The sequence below is a fragment of the Corythoichthys intestinalis genome, chromosome 9 (assembly GCF_030265065.1).
Source record: "Corythoichthys intestinalis isolate RoL2023-P3 chromosome 9, ASM3026506v1, whole genome shotgun sequence".
Classification (NCBI taxonomy): Eukaryota; Metazoa; Chordata; class Actinopteri; order Syngnathiformes; family Syngnathidae; genus Corythoichthys; species Corythoichthys intestinalis.
The window spans coordinates 36,533,079-36,552,502 of record NC_080403.1 but is presented as its reverse complement, the minus strand read 5'-3'; the positions used below and the strand labels follow the sequence as shown (position 1 = coordinate 36,552,502).

The 19,424-nt window shown below is 36.8% G+C and overlaps 1 protein-coding gene across 24 annotated transcripts in view; it reads right to left on the bottom strand.

Moving 5' to 3' along the window:
* The window catches only part of adamts9 (ADAM metallopeptidase with thrombospondin type 1 motif, 9), a 196,191-nt gene that overhangs the window by 165,124 nt on the left and 11,643 nt on the right, over positions 1 to 19,424 (bottom strand). For 16 of the 24 annotated variants that reach the window (XM_057847215.1, XM_057847191.1, XM_057847190.1 and 13 more), the window contains one exon: positions 8,280 to 11,906. The exons of 3 other annotated variants lie outside the window; for them this stretch is intronic. The gene's annotated coding sequence lies outside the window, so the exon portion shown is untranslated. Of the gene's footprint in view, positions 1 to 4,308; positions 5,934 to 8,279; positions 11,907 to 19,424 lie in introns of those variants that run through there. 5 more of the 24 variants (XM_057847193.1, XM_057847199.1, XM_057847202.1 and 2 more) reach the window with 5 other exon arrangements.

Genomic DNA, 19,424 nt, shown 5'->3' with positions numbered 1-19,424 from the left:
TTGTTTCAGTAACAAAGCTCATTTTGTTTTTGTTGTTTGAGCCAAACACACATTTTTATTAACTAGAGCTTGTGGTTTATTCTTAAATTATTATTGAGGAATTGCTATTCCTGTGTTAGTTCAGAATATTTTTGTCCACTGATGACTATGCATCCGGTCCTCTTCAGCCGCTCTTTACCTCCCCCGTGCAGCAGACAAAAAAATAACACTTTGAAGTTATGATGCATAAAGTCCTCGGCAATGTGCGCCATGCAGCGGCCAGGCCATAATTCAACTTGAAAGCGGCCAAGGCATGTGTTGTTCGCGTGCTCTGGAGAGACGTACCGTATAGCATGCGAGGAAGAATGTGGGTCATTGTTTTTCTGTCTGTAAACATCAAAGTGACCCAAACAGCATCCTGTCTTTTTGTGCGTCATCCGTTTAGCTGCAAATAAAACTAAAGAATTCTCACTATATACTTTACTCTTCCTCTATTTTTTTGTGCAAACAGATCATGGTCATATCAAAACGAATGCTGCCACTGGATTGTAAAAATGGGTAGTAGTCTACTAGCAGTGGCGGTCTTGGCAATTTTGGGACCTAAGGCAACATATCCAGGGGCCCTCTTCATGGGTCAGGGGTTAAAAAGGTGAGAAGGGTGTGGAGGAAATATGTTCCGGTACACTCGGGCTGTCCTAAACGACAAATTTTCTCCTGATTAGTCAGCCGACTAGTTTTACGTTTAGTCGACTAATCTAATTTTTTTTTTTTTTTTTTACTAATTTAGCAATGAAATTTTTGTTGACGCTTATTAATTCACAAAAACATTTTGGAACACTTAAATTCTTTATTAAAGTACAAATAATCATGTAAATAACAATAATTAATCTCAAATTAACAATGAGGTTAAATGCTGATAGCACTTACTAGTGCAAAAGAATGGAAAGTAAACAGATTCAGAACACTGACTTTGCCTTTCCAACATTATTCAAAACAATTCTTTAAAAAAAATTCTAGCATTATTATTATAGTGTACTACTATAAATAATAGTAGTATAATAATTATAATTATTCATTGCCAATCATATTTGTCATAAAGAGTGTCATTTGAAAGCTATTCTTAGTGTAGAATCTGTATTCTGTAGTATTTACTCTACATATTATAATATTAATTCTGAAGTATATGGAATTAACTCTAGAAATCGTTATTTATATGACGAACATAACGTGCTTTTATTTTGAAATGTTCACCGCAGGTACGTTCGTTAAACTGCTAACCGAAAACTTTCCACTCCGTAATAAAAACATTCTTCTTCATTGCTTGTGGTGTCACTAATAGATTTTTTTTTTCCGTTAGCAAATGCTGTTAACCAGCTGTTGCGTGTTACTCAGGGGTGAAAGTGGGCCAGAACGGTCAGGAACGCAGTTCCGGCATAAGATTCAGGTCAGGAACGCAGTTCCGATATAAGATTCAGGGCCGGAACGCAGTTCTGGTATAAGATTCAGGGCCTGAATGCTGTTCCGGTACACGGTGCTTTGATTCCAAAAAATATGACGGCAACTGTAAAAACGCTATGTAAAAAAAAAATGCTAAGCTGCCACACATGCATTTCCTCTCCAAGAAGATAACAATCTACCAACTTCAGATTTACATACACAACGGTTAATAACAAGCATAATAAAGTGCTTGTGTAGTGTAATCCGTTTCCACCGATATTTATTAGTTATTTTATTCTTCGGACGGCATGGCGGTTTCCCCAGCTGCTGCAGTTATCTGAGTCTGACGATGACGAGTCACGTCAATGCGTGAATGCACACAGCAAAGCAAAATGCCTGGAGTCATTTATCCGTTAAATTGGCTGACATACTGACATGTGATCAGCAGAGATAGTTAGCTCTGATTGGTTCAAAAGTGCATGGTTTTTTTTTTTTGGAACAGCCAAAAAAAAAAAAAAAAAAAGTTTGTTGAATTGATGCGACAAAAAAGGGCAATGCAACAGAAAATGGATAAAATTTTTAAGAGCTAGGAAAGAGTTGAGGAGGCTTATTTATCATATTTAGTTTTATTTGCTCTGATGCGGAGGTTCAGAACATCTTAGCTGTTAATGTACACTTTGGACTTATATTTTTTCATTTATTTTAGGCTACTTATTCATTTCCTTATGATTTAAAAAGTCAATGTTTGCACGGTCTTCAAAATATATTCCATTTCACTCTGCATAATATAAATCATTTGCACTTATTTTTCTGAATGTATGTTACTTATATCTTTATTATTGGAAAAAAAAAAAGGAAAGCACAAGTAAATGTTTACGTTAACTTCAATTTTAATACACAATATCCTATGTTCTTAAGTAGTTAAAATTGAGATTTGGCATTTAGTATGTGAGGGAATGAGGGAAAATAAAAATTAGGAGATGGAGGTTGGGGTTATTGCTCTTTTTGTTTTATTTTGCAAATCTTCAAAAAAATACAATTTTGAATTTAAAATCAGTTTTTGTATGTGTTATAGAAATAACTGTGCTTTTAGGAGGTTTGACCCCCCCCAAAATGAAAATAAATAGATAAATACAATTTCTGGCTCCGTGGCTATCTTCACGTCGGAGAGTTCTGGCAAGAAATTCTAGCCACTTTCACCCCTGGTGTTACTGTATGACTGATTGGAACTGTACTGCATTGTTTCGCCAGAGGGCGTGCTGTCGTGTGTTTTATGTTCGGTGTGAAGAAGAAAGTTAAAAGAGGCATTAGCAGCCTGTTCACAACTTCTCCCTAACTGCACTTTGACTCTCATGGAGAGCACATTCTTATGTGTTCGAAATAAACGATAGCCGATGTGCAAAGTAGCAGTGAGCTGTAAAAATAGCGAGCTTAGTGGTGTGAAAAAACGAGGGAGAGCAGCTAAGCGGAGCTAAGCGATGCTAAACAGAGCTAAGCGAAGCTAAACGGCGCTAAATGAAGCGAAGCGACTGATACGCAGTCCGTCATCGTGGAACAGTCCATTGTAGTGCGTGTGTGTGGGGGGGAGAGATAATATAAATGCAGCATTCAAATGGCTTTCTTTTTTGTTTTGTTATTTGTTTGTTTGGTATGCTGACATAATTATACATGACGAATAGTTGGGGGTGCTGTTGGCTCCGGTGGCCCAAGCCCTTGCTCGTTGGGGGCAAGGGCAGCTGGTTGGGGGCCCCCTACTGGTTGGGGGCCTAAGGCGATCGCCTACTTCGCCTGAATAGTAGATCCGCCTAGGCCTACTAGCCAACTGTTTTTAAAAGTGCTTAGAGTGATCGCGTCTCAAGTTAGCTGGAGTTTATCCCAGCTGACTTTGATCAAAAGTACAGGTATTTCCTGAACTGGCCTCCAATCAAGCAGACCATACACAGACAAACAACCACAATCATCCACACAAGCAGTGAGAACACGCAAACTTGATAGAAAGCCTGGGAGGCATTTTAACTCTTAGGGACACCTGCTAACCAGAGGAAAAACATGATTGTACTACTATATATGGACAAAGGGCATTGAAAAACTGTTAAGTTTGTTTACTGTGTTTGCAGCATGACATCAACGACTACCGGCATCACATGCATGCTGTCTAGCAGGGTTCTCAACTAACAAGGATTGTTTGGTATGAGACGGCGGCTCTGCTAGCATACAGGCATTTTCAGTACCTTTACATTCCCATGAGTTAAAGTTCTCCGTAGGAAATCCGTCAGCAGCGGGGCGCTGATGGGTGGTAATTAATGATAGAATAGGGGCCTGTGATTAATTTTACAAGCATTAGTGATTGTTACGTATTTTTTTTAATCCTGTCTTGTTATGTTTTCGTACATTAAAAAGTTCGAATGACACCAGAAAGCATGTTTATTTCATATTTCACGCGTTGTTTTATGCTCCTGAATAAAATAGACCACTTGAATTTGTATGGAAGCGATGGTTTTAAATATTCAGTTTTTTAATCCCATGCCATGAAAATGAGTGACTTCCAGCTCCAGTCTTGGGTTTTGAACCAATGCGAATATGAAGTCACCCGGGTCAGCATCTCACAATACAGCATTGCTTTATAGCATGCAGATGGACTGCGGACTCAGCTGATTTTGCGGATTAATTCGTTTATTTTTTCGCACCACATCAGCCAAACGGCTGCAGGCTTTTGTAGCTGCACCAGGTAGAGGCGTGTGAGCATTTTAAGGTTTCAGAAATTCCTGTTCACCCCGAGATCAGTACAAACAAGTGTGCGACAACTGTGGGACCGTTGGACTTACGAGGAAGTGGTAAACATCGTCTTTTGTATTATGTCAAATACTGGGATCATGGCACACGTTTTATTACCGAGGTGGCTTGCATTTTGTGGCTGACATGCTCCTTGTCCACCCAGATTGCCACTCGGCGGACGACCAGCGGCTTGTTGCACACACACCCTCGCCGGAAGAGCACTATACTCGGCTTATTGCCCTCTTCGTGTGCCAGGAATTCTGTCAAATTTTCCACTCCATCAGAAATTGTAACTTTGTGTTAAAAATGGCCACAAATACAGCAATTTCAAAGTAAACACTACACATTTTATTTAAATAAAGGAATATTTACTTATGTTTGATCATGGACGGACATGTAGAAAAGTTCTTCTCAGACACATCCTGCCTTGTTAGCTGCACACAACAACTGCACGCCACTCTCTCAATATTTACGTCTTCGCCGTGTTTTTAAGTAATAATCTACGACATATTCGTGTTGACCATGTGGCAGCTACGCGCTCCTCTGACATCGGCCAGTGTATCCGGCGGTCATTATCTAGCTGCTTCCCCTGCAAACAAGCTCTCCTGCCCGTAGCAGGGGAACGACGAGCTGTAACTTGCTCACCGCCGGCTGGGTTGCTGATCGGCGAAGGCAATCGACAACCCTGCTGCTGTGTGACATGATCCTGGGTAGTTTTGTGTGATTTTTTTGCTTCGAAAAGCGAAAATAAGACTTTGAGATGTCGCTCGGTTGGAGTTAGCATGTCGGCTAGCTGTCACGCCTCCTGATTTGTTTACACTCTCCGAAGCCGGGTCAGAGAAATGTCAAAAGCCAGACTAACTCCGGTGGCATAAAATATCGTGGGGAGTTGCCAAGAAGTCGACAGTTTTGACCATTATAGAGTAATTTTGCCATGTCGTACTGAATAAATGCATTTTCAATATTTCATATGCCTTTTAGCACACCACTGTTATTTGTCATGACCATACCATTGATTTAGCAATTGGGGGAAAATACTTGGGTAAAAAGCATATCCTGTAAAAATATTGTTGTAGATAGATTGAAGCAATGACATTTTGATGCTCTCTTCGTCGCATTTTCCTCATTCTGAATAATTTCCCCCCCAATGGGCTGAATGGTCCCCGATTTGGGGACGCTAGACCGCTATAATGGTAGGCGTGGCTAAACAACAGATTAAAAGACTAATTTCTCGTCATCTGCGCCTTGCCAAATTGTTGTACATAGTCGAATCGTCTCAAAATATGATTGTAATTCACGCAATAATGCTATTTAAGACTTTTTATATCCTGTCATACGCACTTTAAGTTTTTTGTGGTGTCACAGCCCTCTGCTGGGTTTTAGCTTCTAATTTTTCTTAGTGATCCCTCGCTACTTCGCGCTTCAAACTTCTCGCCCTCAGTCCATCGCGAATCTTTTGATTAAAAAAAAAATACAGATGAGCTGTGCTGATCCGATCGCTAGTCTCACTCGCTCCTCCTGCTCTTTGTTCGCCAGCACGTGCACTGGAGTTGCCTGTTTAAGTTAACGATGTTGACAAATGTTTGGATTTGATCTTGCCAGAGCCACGGACTTCAATCATGCGTCAATCATCGTTTAACTTGTTCAACAGTTGCTGTGGCAAATCATTGTGTGTAAGTGAATAGTTTGAGTGGACTCACTCGATGAAGCATTTAAAGCCAAGCATTTTTCTACTACAGTACTTTATTCTTGTTTGAAAATAATTTGGTGGGACAGCAACATGTTTAAAACTTATTTTTTTATATAATTATTACATATGAAGTGCTTAAAAACAATTTATTAAAGTAAATATATATATATATATATATATATATAATATATATATATATATATTTTTTTTTTTATACTTTGGGAAAAAAAGTATCTCTTTCCAATGCTAAATCTGAATAAATACATTGAACTCACCAAAAATTTGTTATTATACATATATATATATATATATATATATATATATATATATATATATATATGCAGTATATATTTTTTTAACTTATCGCGGCGAGTTCTGGTCCCCATTAACCACAAAAAACGAGGGATCACTGCAATTAGGCGATACTTTTATTAACCAAAAAAGCTAAGCGATTCAACTGGAAAGACTACAGGGTGCACATGCAATTTGCCCATGATGAGTTCCCAGGTCTTATTTTGTCATTGGCCTTTGAAATTGACTGGGCTAGATTGTGGCCTCATTTATTAATTATTTTTTGGTCTACCCATTTTGACCGATTAACAAAAAAATGACAGGAGTTGTAGTAGTGCTTTGTTTACCCCCCAAAATAGACTAAGGCATCAATCAAGCCTGTGTCGGGAGTCTTAAAAGAAGGTGCTGGTCTCAAGAAGTCGGGAAATGGAGCAAACATGATGATAACTAAGTTTGAGGCTGAACGTGAGCATTTGAGAGGTCTGCAACAACACTTTTCCTTGTTTATTACTGCAGCTTTTTGAAGTATTGTATTGTTATCAGAATACTTTTACATTGAAAACTTCATTATAAATGTCCAAATAATGAAAATAAGTTGTTTTACCTTAACTGAATTAAGCACCTGGACAACTTCCATAACAATATTACCCCCCCCCCCCCCATGTATACATAAGCGGAGTTTAAGGGGGGGGCCAGGGGAGCCACCCCCTGGTGGCCGAAAAGTGTCATTGCATGTAATTGACTTTTCTATATATGTAAAAGTTGTAAAGCAAGAAAACAAGCAACAAAAATGAATGAAATGAACAAAAATATATATTTTTATAATGGGTCTAAATTATTTTTCAAACAGATCATGTGACTAGCACCTTAGATGGTCATTTGCTTTGCATATCATTAAAAAAATGGAGAGGGGCATTTTATTTTTTATAAATTATTTTTTTCTTTGATTGAATTTTTTTTTATTTTTTTTATTTTTTATTTTTTTTTTATAATTGAAGCACCTTTTTGGGCGATTGAATGATTTAGACACGAATGCCCTACCCATAATATGGCCCAAACAAAAAAAAAAAAGGATTGCTAAAATTTTTTTGTAATGAAAAAGTGTTCAAATGCAAATTTTTGAGTCTCAAATATTTTTTGCATTCAAAAACATTTTTTCTATGATCAAAAAAAATTATTTTTTTTTTTGATTGGAATGATTTTTCTTTTGAAAATATATATATTTGTATGTAGCAAGTTATTTTATGATTGATAAACAATGACACAAATCTCCTAGCCAAAATGTGGCCCAAACACAAAACAACATTACTTCAATCAAAAAAATTCAAATAAAAATAGCTTTCAAATGTATTTTTTTTTTATTTCAAATTTATTTTTGCATTTGAACACATTTTTTTAAATTGAAGTGACTTTTTTTTTCATTGAAAATATATATTTTGATTGAAGCAACTTTTTTTTTTTTTTTTGATCGAACCATAAAGACACAAATCTACTTCCATATGGCTTCGCCCAAGGGATACAATTATTGACTGAGGTAACTACATTGGCACGACACCGGCGGGCGTACCATATTCAATGGATGATGATCTTGGTGAAAAGTATAGCTGTCCTACCAGCAGCCTGATTTAGAATTCCCCTCAAGAATGATGGGAAACAAAACAAAACAAAACAAAAAACGCTCATTTTCAACTTATTATTATAAATATTCTTGTAAGTAAATTTTATTGCTGACACTGCGTTTCGGGGTTATCAACATGTTGTGGCCCCCCCGCCACAAAAGTCAAACTCCGCCTATGAATGTATACTCTCGACAATGTTTCTATTTTTAAAAAAATCTTTGATTCCCCCCCACTTTAATCCATGCTTTCCAATGCATCCTCAATCAATATGTTAAACAAAGAAACCACTTACTACAATTCATGTGACCCTGACATGCACAGTTGCACACATTTGTACAAGTTCCCACAGTGTGACAAATTGATCCTGAGTCCTTGGCCTGATTTGACACCCTTGCTTCTCAATTTGAAGCATCACTCACTCTCAGGGCTGTGACTTATCACTACTACGTGACAGAATGCGTGACAAGGGAAATAGTGAGTTGACTCACCGCTTGAAGGCAATCTCACTGTCGCGCTGGTGACTTGATGAGGGTTAGGAGGAAGCGGGCTGACTACTATTCACCACTGGACGGCACTGTGGGACATAACACTCTTGGGAGGGTTGAGGAGCAAAAAGCCTGGGGCAGATGATGCTTCCAAATGTGATTCCTTGCCCCATACGGACTGCTGATACAAGTACCAGTTAGATACAAATAAAACAAATCAGCACCTTTTAAAAGTTCATATTGAATTTTATCCAGAAAAGATTTGACAGTAGTGCTAATCAAGGGCGTAGGTTTGGTCTCAACATTGGTAGGGACGATATAACAGCATAACCTGCGTGTACACTTTTTGCTTAGGAAGGGAAATTATTAAACTCAAACAGATTGGGTGAACGGGGTCAGGGCAACATTCCTCATGAATATGAACCTAATTAACTGATAGGCCAAGTGATCAATGCAAAATAAATCTGTTTTGACTTATACTCTATCATGTGTATTGGTTCAGCTGATACACCGTTTGATTCAAACCTTTGTTTTCGAAAACTACTAAAGAAACATTCTTGAAAACTTCCAGAATAAATTTCTGGATTTTATTAGCAAATTCAATATACACAATAAATACAAACCTATTAAAAATATCTTAACTGTCCATGAATGCAAAAAAAATAAACATTTGTCTTTAGACCACTCAACATTGTCTGTCTAAATTAATAAATATAACTGAAAAAAACTCATAACGTTAAGAGCAGAAAACACATACAGGACATTTCTCTTTAAGCAGCTTGCCACTCGAGTTTTGCACGTTAGCATGTTCACACAGTTTAATGTTATGCTAACTCTGATGCAGGTCGGACTTTCAGTAGCAAAATTAGTGATGTGTTTCCAATGTCCACAACACTGACGTCTTTTACATTTCTTACAGTAGCTGCTGCTGGCCAGAAAAATTCTAATATCCCTCCTCTCCAAAGGGGTCGCAGGTGGCGGCATGTTGTTGACATGTATTTTTGTCGGGGTTGTGTGGGTGTGCATGTGTTTGTATGTATGTGTGGGGAGGGGGGGCATGTCATCAGCCTATCAAACATGCATAGGAGGTTAAATACCGTATTGGCCCGAATATAAGATGTTGTTTTTTGATTTGAAATAAGAGTGAAAGCGAGGGGGTCGTCTTATATTCGCGGTCTAGACATTATACTCATTCACGACGCTAGATGGCGCTAGATATCAATGAAGTGATGTTCTGTCATGACAGATCTCAGTTACTCTCCCCATTCACGACGCTGGATGGCGCCAGATATCATTGAAGCGATTTTCTGTCATGACAGATCTCAGCTTCTCTCAAGTTTAACCAGTTTGCATTTTTTTATTGCAATGTTTTTCCTTATTCAAATTTCGTCAAACCCTTTCTTTTAAATAGTAGGTAGTTTTATTTACCTGACATGTTTCGGCGGGCACTTCCGCCTTCGTCAGAGGGACACTGATGTTGGTGTGACGCGTCTTTATCAGCTGATGGATAAAGGCGTGACTCACCTGCCAGAATGACAGGCGAGTCACGCCCTCTGCTGCCCATTCACTCTTCCAAGATGTTCCAGGTCGTAGAGAGCATGGATGCCCCTCGTCCCTGTTAATGGTCCTCGGGCCCCGCTTGCGGATCTCAATGGCCTCCCTGATCCAGCGCTGATGTTTGTTTTCTTCTGTGTGGATGACTCTGGCCTTTTCCCAGTCCAAGATGTGGTTTTCCCCTTTTGCAGTGATCGGTGATGGCTGATTTGTGATGTTCTTGTTGTGATTGTTCTTTTATTGCCCTTGTTTGTCTCATTGTTGTCTCCTTTTCACATTCCTTCTTGTGTTCTGTTTTTCTCGTAATGAAGCTCCTCCCTGTCTCCCCGATGTATGATTTATTGCATGATTTGCATGGAATTTCATATATTGAGTTGCATTTGTTTTCTGGATGGATTTTGTCCTTTGGGTGGACCAATATCTGGTGGCGTGTTGTGTGTGGTTTGACCGGTGTGTTTATGTTGTATTTTTTCATGAGCCTTTGGATACGTTCCGTGACTCCCCTCACATACGGCAACGTCCCCATATCTGTGTGTTCTTGTTTTGTTTGTTTTTTCCTTCCCCCCTGTGTTGTGTTGTTCTTGTTTTTGACCTGTCCTGCACCTTTTTCTATTGCCCACTGTGGATACTGACACCTTTTTAATGCCTGTTGTATATGTTTTTCTTCCTGTGTTCTGTCTTCCGGGTCCATTATTATTGTCATACGTTCATATAGTGTTCTGACTACTGATAGTTTGTGGATAGTTGGGTGTTCCGATGTCCATAGAAGGTATTGGTCGGTGTGTGTCTTAATCAGATTTGTTTCAAGACTACAATTACAGTTGGAATTCACTTTGATGGTTAATGCAGTTATTGCAATTTTGTTGTTTTATCACAATAGATTGGTTTATTTACATTTCAAAAACCAGAAGCCATTCATTTACGAATGTGATTGCACTTTAGTTTACATAATTAAATGTTCAGATATTAAGATTGGAATGAGGCAAAATTACATGATTTTCTCTCAAATATATTGTTATAATAATTTGTTTCGAAAGTACTGTAATTTTCTGTATAAAAATTAATTTGGTGTTCAAAAAGTCTTTTTTCAAACTTGAGTCTTGAAAAAGAGGGGGTCGTCTTATAATCAGGGCCGTCTTATATTCGGGCCAATACGGTATTTTAATTTTATTTAGTATATATATAAATATATATACCGATGTATATATTTTTAATTTATTTTAACATTATACCTATGTTCCAATTTACTCATGTTTTGAAAAATAAAATCCAGTTAAATGGAAAAACAAGTTTTGTTTTTTGTTTTTTAAACCCAGATAACTCAAAGTAAAATTTTTTAGAGCTGTAATTGCCATATTGCGATACCGTGAAACTGTGATATTTTGGTTTAAAGCTATCATACCGGCAGAATATCATACCGGCACATGTAATACACTAGTACACTAGTAATTTATCACCAACGTTCAGAACCAATATACTGTAATTGTCCGGCACATTCAGCAAGTGAAAAGGGGTAAATGTAAATGTAAGTCTGAAAATAATATAAATATATCACTTAATGATAGTAGGGTCAGTTCTATCCTTAAAACATAAAAAAAATGAGAATCTAAATTACCTACATAAGTGAACTCATTATACAATACAAATAAGGTTGCCTGAAAGTTGGTGGGGACAATTTGAGGATCCTGAAAAGTTGGTAGTGTTATGTCCCTACCGTCCCTGTGAAGACCTACGCCCTTGGTGCTAATATTATTTTTAGGAATTTTGTTTAAAAATTATGACGCATACGCTATTTAAACTCCGTGACGTTTTTAGGTTTCAATGCATTTAACTCATCTGCTATCTTTCTCAGGAAAAATGGATTGCATCAGGTTGACGATAGTGATGCGCTTCTTCTTCTTCGTGATTCATCCGTATTAGTTATGTCATTTTTACACTTCAATCAGCACAGCCAATCAGATTTTGTCTTGAGAGCAGGGCTGGTCCCTCTCGGAGTGAGCCATGTGTAAATCAAGGTGACGGCTTCTTGGAAACAGCATGCTCACAGCACCAAGACAAAAGGCCGTGTTCCACCATCTATCAAATAAAGAGGACCATTTATTTTGGACGCTATTCAGAAGGCGGCCACCAACCTGAAAACAATCATTCATAATTCCTTTTTATTTGTCGCTTCTTTCTACTGTGCAAAAAGTGACAAAGATGTGTTTTCTTTTGTCTGCCAAGACACAATACAGGCAGGTTTGGTCTCTCAGCATTTCACTGACTTCAAGATACTGAATTCCAACATTTGTCGATATTATTAATGATTGAGATAAACAGGTTTATCTTAAATTCTATGTGTAGTTAATACTGATATACAAATACCGTAATTTTCGGACTATAGGGTGCACTTGTCTATAAGTCGCCACCCACCAAATTTGACATGATAACGGCATTTGTTCATAGATAAGCCAGATTGGACTATAAACTGCAGCTGTCCTCACTGTATCATGGGATATTTACACCAAAAGATATCAACCGGTAACACTTTATTTGACAGCGGCATCATAAGACTGTCATAAGATCGAATGCTTTGAAAAAGAAGCTTTGAACCAATTTGCTGCAAAGCTTCATTGTTTCAAGAAGCTTCATTTGGCCATCGCTGCTCCCTTGGGGGAGACAGTCAACCTCTGCTGCTACCTGCTGTTAATACTGTTCTCCTCCAAAATGCCTCCTAGCATGCATTGCAGCGCTACAGATGTAAATTACATACAATCAAAATTCATGTTCTGTGCTAATTATTTCTTCAGTTACTGTTCTAATTGTTTCATTAATTACTATTTATGGTATTTGGTAAAACTATTTGACAGGATCTCACTTTTGAATGGATGTAAAAGATCCCAGCGGGACATAAATGGAGTTAGTGACATAATTTGCCGGATGATACTAAATGACAACTGTCGTAAGCATTCATTAATGCCCATGATAGTGTCATATCATAATTATGGTGGTGTTATGGCAGTATTATGACGTAGTTGTCAAATAAAGTGTTACCTATTATCCGAAATAAATCTACAAATAAGCCACACTGGTCTATAAACTGCAGGATTCAAAATGAGGGGAAAAAGTAGCGGCTTATAGTGCGAAAATTACGGTAATACAAAAGATTTGTAGTTTCCTTTTGAGACATGAGATTTTAACTATTTTTCAGAATTTTTTTTTTCTATTGTAAGATTTATTTTGTTGAAATAAAGGAGAGTTGGTTTTGACATATTTGTAATTTACAAATTTTTGTTAAATGTTTTTTTTTTCTCATAAACTAACCTATTTTCATGCTCAGGCTCAAATATTACCAATTTAAAAGTATTAATATGGCACCATTGGATGGCAAGGAACTATGCTGAAAAGAGTTGAGTTGTTCCGACATGCAGGTACTCTTCCCCACAAATAGTTAGGGTATACCGTGACCAGTGTTGTCAGTAAGGCGTTACGCGTTACTGAATGAATGAATGCAAGAAAGGTTCCCGGTACGTGTTTCCATGGTAACCATTCACCTCTACTTCCTGTTTTGGCCTCGAGTCACACGCGCTCATTATTGTGGGACTGAGTAAGGCGTGGGTAAGGCACATTCGAGCTGGGTGTTGAGATGTGCAAGGGAATGTTGATTTGTGTACATCCATGAATGAAGGTATTTTTTCTTCATTCTGGAGGGTACCAGCAATAGATTGGACCCCCTATATGCGCGGCCGTTTCGTAGCTTTGCCGTTGCAACGACGGGCAGTCATCGCTACAAGTTGGCAAAATTTGTTTACATCATATTCGTGTCTCACATTTATGCCGTGAGGTTATGTGTTCATTCAACATCTTTAGGATATGTTGTAAGTCTGTTTGAGTGTAAAGTGGTTAGTTGCCGCCACATTTTGTGGCCAAATTGACCATGGGTGTGTACGGCGTACATAAGCGGATTTTAAGGCCGAAAAGTGTCATTGCATGTAATTGACTTTCCTATATATATATATATATATATATATATATATATATATATATATATATATATATATATATAAAGTTGTAAAGCAATAAAACTGCAACAAAAATGAATGAAATGAACAAAAAAAAAAAAAATATATATATACTGTGTATATATAATTGGTCAAAATTATTTTTTGAACAGATCGTATGACTAGCAACTTAGACGGTCATTTGCTTTGCATGCAATTTAAAAAAACAAAACAAAATAAAAAATAGGGGATGGCAATTTTATTTTTCAAAAATGATTTTTTTCTTTGATTGAAAATATTTTTTTTTATTGAAGCAACTTTTTGGGGGATTAAATGGTTTAGAAACAAAAAAGATTGCTTCAATCAAAAAAAAACTTTTTCGGTGGAAAATAAGTGTTCAAATGCACATTTTTCACTCTCAAATATTTTTTCGCATTCAAAAACTTTTTCCATGATTGAAAATTTTCTTTGTTTTTAATTGAAGTTATTTTTCTTTTTGAAAATATATAAAATATAAAAAAGATATATTTTTGAGGCAACTTATTTTTTTAATTGAATAATAAAGAAAAAAATGTCCCAGCCAAAATGTGGCCCAAACACAAAAATTACTTCAATCAAAAAAGTTGCTTCAATCAAGAAAAAACTTTACTTCAATCAAAATAAATAAAATAAATAAAAATAGCTTTCACATGCATTTTTTTGAGTTTCAAATTTATTTTTGCATTTACTTTTTTTTTTTATTGAAGCGAACTTTTTTGGTTGAAAATACATATTTTGATTGAAGTAATTTTTTTTTTAATTGAAGCAACTTTTTTTGATTGAATAAAGAGGACACAAATCTACCTCTATATGGTTCCGCACAGGGGATACAATTTTTGACTGGGGTAACTACATTGGCACAACACCGGCAGGCATACCATATTCAATGGATGACGATATTGGCAAAAAGTACTGCCTAAGCAGCCTGATTTAGAATTCCCCTCAAGAATGAATGGAACCAAAAAAACGCTCATTATCAACTTATTCATTCATTCATTTTCCATGCCGCTTTTCCTCACGAGGGTCGCGGAGGCGCTGGAGCCTATCCCAGCTAACTTATTATTATAAATATTCTTGTAAGTTAATTTTATTGCTGACACTGCATTTCGGGCAGTGGCGCCACCAGGGGGTGGCCAGGGGTGGCCACGGCCACCCCTATAAATTGGTTGGCCACCCCACTGGCCACCCCGCTTGCCAGTGTATTGTTAGATTGTTGTAGCATCAGTTATGCATTTTATCCCATTCATTCATTCATTCATTTTCCATGCCGCTTTTCCTCACGAGGGTCAAATGAATGCATTTATTTTGTTTTGTTAAATGTAGGGCTGTCAAATGTATCGCGTTAACGGGCGGTATTTAAAAAAAAAAAATTAATCACATGAAAATATTTATCGCGATTAACGCATTCGCGATACAACTCATTCACGCATTGCCGCAAACAGCCTACAATGGCGGCGTTTTTACTTATATACAGAGACAAGAGGCAGTGTCAAGTAAGTGGAGTAGATACAAGCATTCATTGGGGCCGTGCTTTTAATTGGCAAAAGCTTTGTCATCTCTCCCACAGCAACTATAAACATTGTGGGAAGCGACGGTGGAAGAATGACAGGAGTTGATCTTAACACCCTGTAGTGTACCCAACGCAGAGATGATATAGCATTTGCAGCCACCACACACAGTCATGGTTGCACCACTTCCCATCATGCATTTGGGCAGAACAGTTAAGTCGCTACAGTATCATTTACTGAAATCTCAACAAACACTAGATGGCAATATATAGTAACAATATACAAACTCACATTTATCCTTTAAGAATAACAAGTCTTTCTATCCGTGGATCCCTTTCACAGAAAGAATGTTAATAATGTTAATGCTATTTTGTGGATTTATTGTTCTAATAAACAAATACTGTACTTATGTACAGTATGTTGAATGTATATATCAGTCTTATCTTTCCATTCCAACAATAATTTAAGAAAAATATGGCATATTTTAGAGATGGTTTGAATTGCGATAAATTATGATTAATTAATTTTTAAGCTGTGATTAACTCGATTAAAAATGTTAATTGTTTGACAGCCCTAGTTAAATGTACACCTTATGCCTAATATATACATAACACAATAAAAGAGTTGTTGTGGAACTCAAAATGTTGACTGGACAGTTATGGACTATGCACATTCAAATCATTAGTAACATCAAATATTCACACAATACACCAAAGTATATCAGTAGCCGTGTCCTTAAGTCTTCCTGATAGTTTTCCCCTGACCTTTTTACTGCAATAATATAATGAAAACCTGAAATTATGGCTTTTAGTGTTGGCCACCCCAAGATTTTAAGTGGCCCCATCTGGCCACCCCTATGAAAAATTTCTGGAGGTGCCACTGATTTCGGGGTCATCAACATGTTGTGCCGCCCCTGCCTCAAAAGTCAAACTCCGCCTATGACGGCGTACTTCCGGGTTGAGCGCGCGCATCCGCCCCCGCACTCACCTTTGTGTATATTGCACTGGTATTCATTTGTTTGATTATTGTGCTGTCAATTTGCATTGTTTTACATTGGCACTGATATGCTGTTAACCCTGATCCCAAATTCAGAATTTTTGACATTAGGCTTTATCTTCGAGTTGGCGGGGTTTAATTAGTCGGTGGAGTTGATTTTAACAAATTCCGTGCAGTTTTTCAGTTATTTGTGTGTTTCAGAGCTCCGGAGAGGTTACGCTAACGCAAGGTGGTTGAAATCAACTCCATCGACTAATTAAACCTCGCTAACTCGAAAATGAAGCCTGATGTGAAAAATTCTGATCTTCCCCTTTAAATTCAATTCTCGGAAAGTCAATTACATGCGATGACATTTTTCTGTTATCATTCTTATGTTGAGGCGACAAAGGCAGAAAAATTGATAAAAGGTAACTGATAAATTACTTTAAAAGTAATTTAGTTACTTTACTTTTAAGTAATCAGTAAAGTCACTACTTTTTTGAGGCGTAATCAGTAATTAGATTACTTTTTCAAGTAATCTGTGACAACACTGACCGTGACATATTCTTTATTGCATTACTTTGTGTTGTTTTTGCAGCCGTAATGTAATTACTTACCAATTGTCAACTATAGCTTCCTGCAGTCACTCATGCAGTCCAATTTAATGTGCATGTTTTAAATCTAGTCATCACCTAGGTGTCTTATCTGCTGTGCATCCATTCCCGACAACCAAAATATTTACACCCCTTGTAACAGTTATATCAATGCTTGCAACTCTGCTCAGTAAATAAATATCTACGAAAAGGATGCGAAATACAGAATGATGCTGGCATTTTTTATCCATGCATAAAGGCTTTGAGTGGATGTTATTTCTGCTTATAGATGTTTTTTATCCTCAGGTAGATGATGGAATGTGGGAAGGAATTTCTCAATTTATTCTACAGCCTTCAAGTTTTGTAACATTCAATAAAAGGTGCATTATTTATCACAACTGATAACATGAATTACATGAAGCCTTTCAAAGCAACTCATATATGTAAGATGAGAGCATCTTATGAAACAAAAAATGTGTTGCATTGGCAGTGCGTTAATATACAGTTTATGTTAACATCCACAGCTCTAATATCATCAGCAATGTAAGGAATTTTTAAAAGTGATGCAGTAATGCCTTGGAAACTACGGACACAAAAATAAAATGAGCATCCGAATTACAGCTATTAAAATAGAGTTTGAATATGTTTTGTTAAATTTGAAAATACTGAAATGTTATAGGTCTTCCGCCCTCCTTTTTATGTTGCCAAGCGAATGCTTAAGCAGCCCGCCTCCCTTGCCTCCTTTAAGGCACTTCAGAGCATCAATATTTAACATGACATTGTCACATCTAAAAAAAGAAACGCTCCTGATAAGAAAACAGTTTTCCTCAAAACCTGAGCTGAACATCCTCCTGATTTCCTCCCAGTATTTGACTGACACGCATGCAGATGAGCCTGCACATGGTATAATGAAAGGAAACACTATGTGGAATACTATGCTAGGATACCTAGATAATGCAAATGTTTTTTTTTTATTCCCCTCAGAGGAATATCAGAAATGTAATCTGGACTGCAATGTAAATGAGTGCCTTTTAAAGGCCCAAAGTGAATATAGTGAGTTTCAAGGACTAGGAAAATTAATTATGGGCTAAAATCTACAGCTTTTTATCTGCAGGTTAAAACAGTAGAATATAAAGCACAAGTATTATTGTTATTATTTAATTTTATTTTAATGCAACATATTTTTTTCTTCCTCAGGTAATATAAAAAAAAAAAACCTTAAAATCAATAACTTATGGTTCTTACGTGAGTGAAATGTGACCAACAACACTGGTCATGAATGAAGTTGCGCATTTCAATCTTGCTTTAAAAAGTAATTAGTCACAGTTACAAATGACTTTTCCCAAAAAGTAATTGAGTTACTAACTCAGTGACCACATTGTAAGAGTAATTAGTTACTCAGCAAAGTAATTGGTTACTTCTACACATTATTACTAAGGCTGTCAAACGAATAAAATTTTTAATCAAGTTAATTACAGCTTAAGAATTAATTAATCGAAAGTAATCGCAATTCAAACCATCTATAAAATATGCCATATTTTTCCGTAAATTATTGTTGGAATGGAAATTTAAGACACAAGATGGATATATACATTCAACATACTGTATATAAGTACTGTATTTGTTTATTATAACAATAAATCAACAAGATGGCATTAACATTATTAACATTCTGTCAAAGCAGGGGGGGGCAAACCGGTCCTCGAGGGCCGCAGTGGGTCCTGGTCTTTGTTCCAACTGACCCAGCACAGATAGTATAACCAATGAGGTTTCAGCAGAAATGAGAAGCACCTGACTGCAATCGACTGATTGCACTTGTGAAACAGCAGATTGGTGAAAATGTGTCCTCTTAATGGGTTGCAACAAAAACCCGCACCCACTGCGGCCCTTTGTGGAATAGTTTGCCCACCCCTGTGTTAAAGCGATCCATGGATAGAAAGACTTGTAGTTATTAAAAGATAAATGTTAGTACAAGTTATAAAAATTTTATATTAAAACCCCTCTTAATGTTTTCGTTTTAATAAAATTTGTAAAATTTTCAATCAAAAAATAAACTAGTAGCTCACCATTGTTGATGTCAATAATTACACAATGCTCACCCATAAAATCAGTCGCACCAAGCGCCAGCAGAGGGCGACAAAACTCCAAAAAACACAAGTAACAAGTGGGCATTGCACTGTGCTGTTATTTTTATCTGAGTGGGGCATCTGCGTTAATTGCGTCAAATATTTTAACGTGATTAATTTAAAAAATTAATTACCGCCCGTTAACGCGATAATTTTGACAGCCCTAATTATTACATTATACATTGTATAACATCTTTCACATCAAAGATGTTTGTATCAACCAGTGTTGTTAATCTTACTTTTAAAAAGTAATTAATTAGTTACAAATTACTTCTCTCCAAAAGTAATTGCGTTAGTAACTCAGTTACCTGAATGTAGGAGTAATTAGTTACTTGGCAAAGTAACTGGTGATAATTTTAATGGTTTTTCTCAA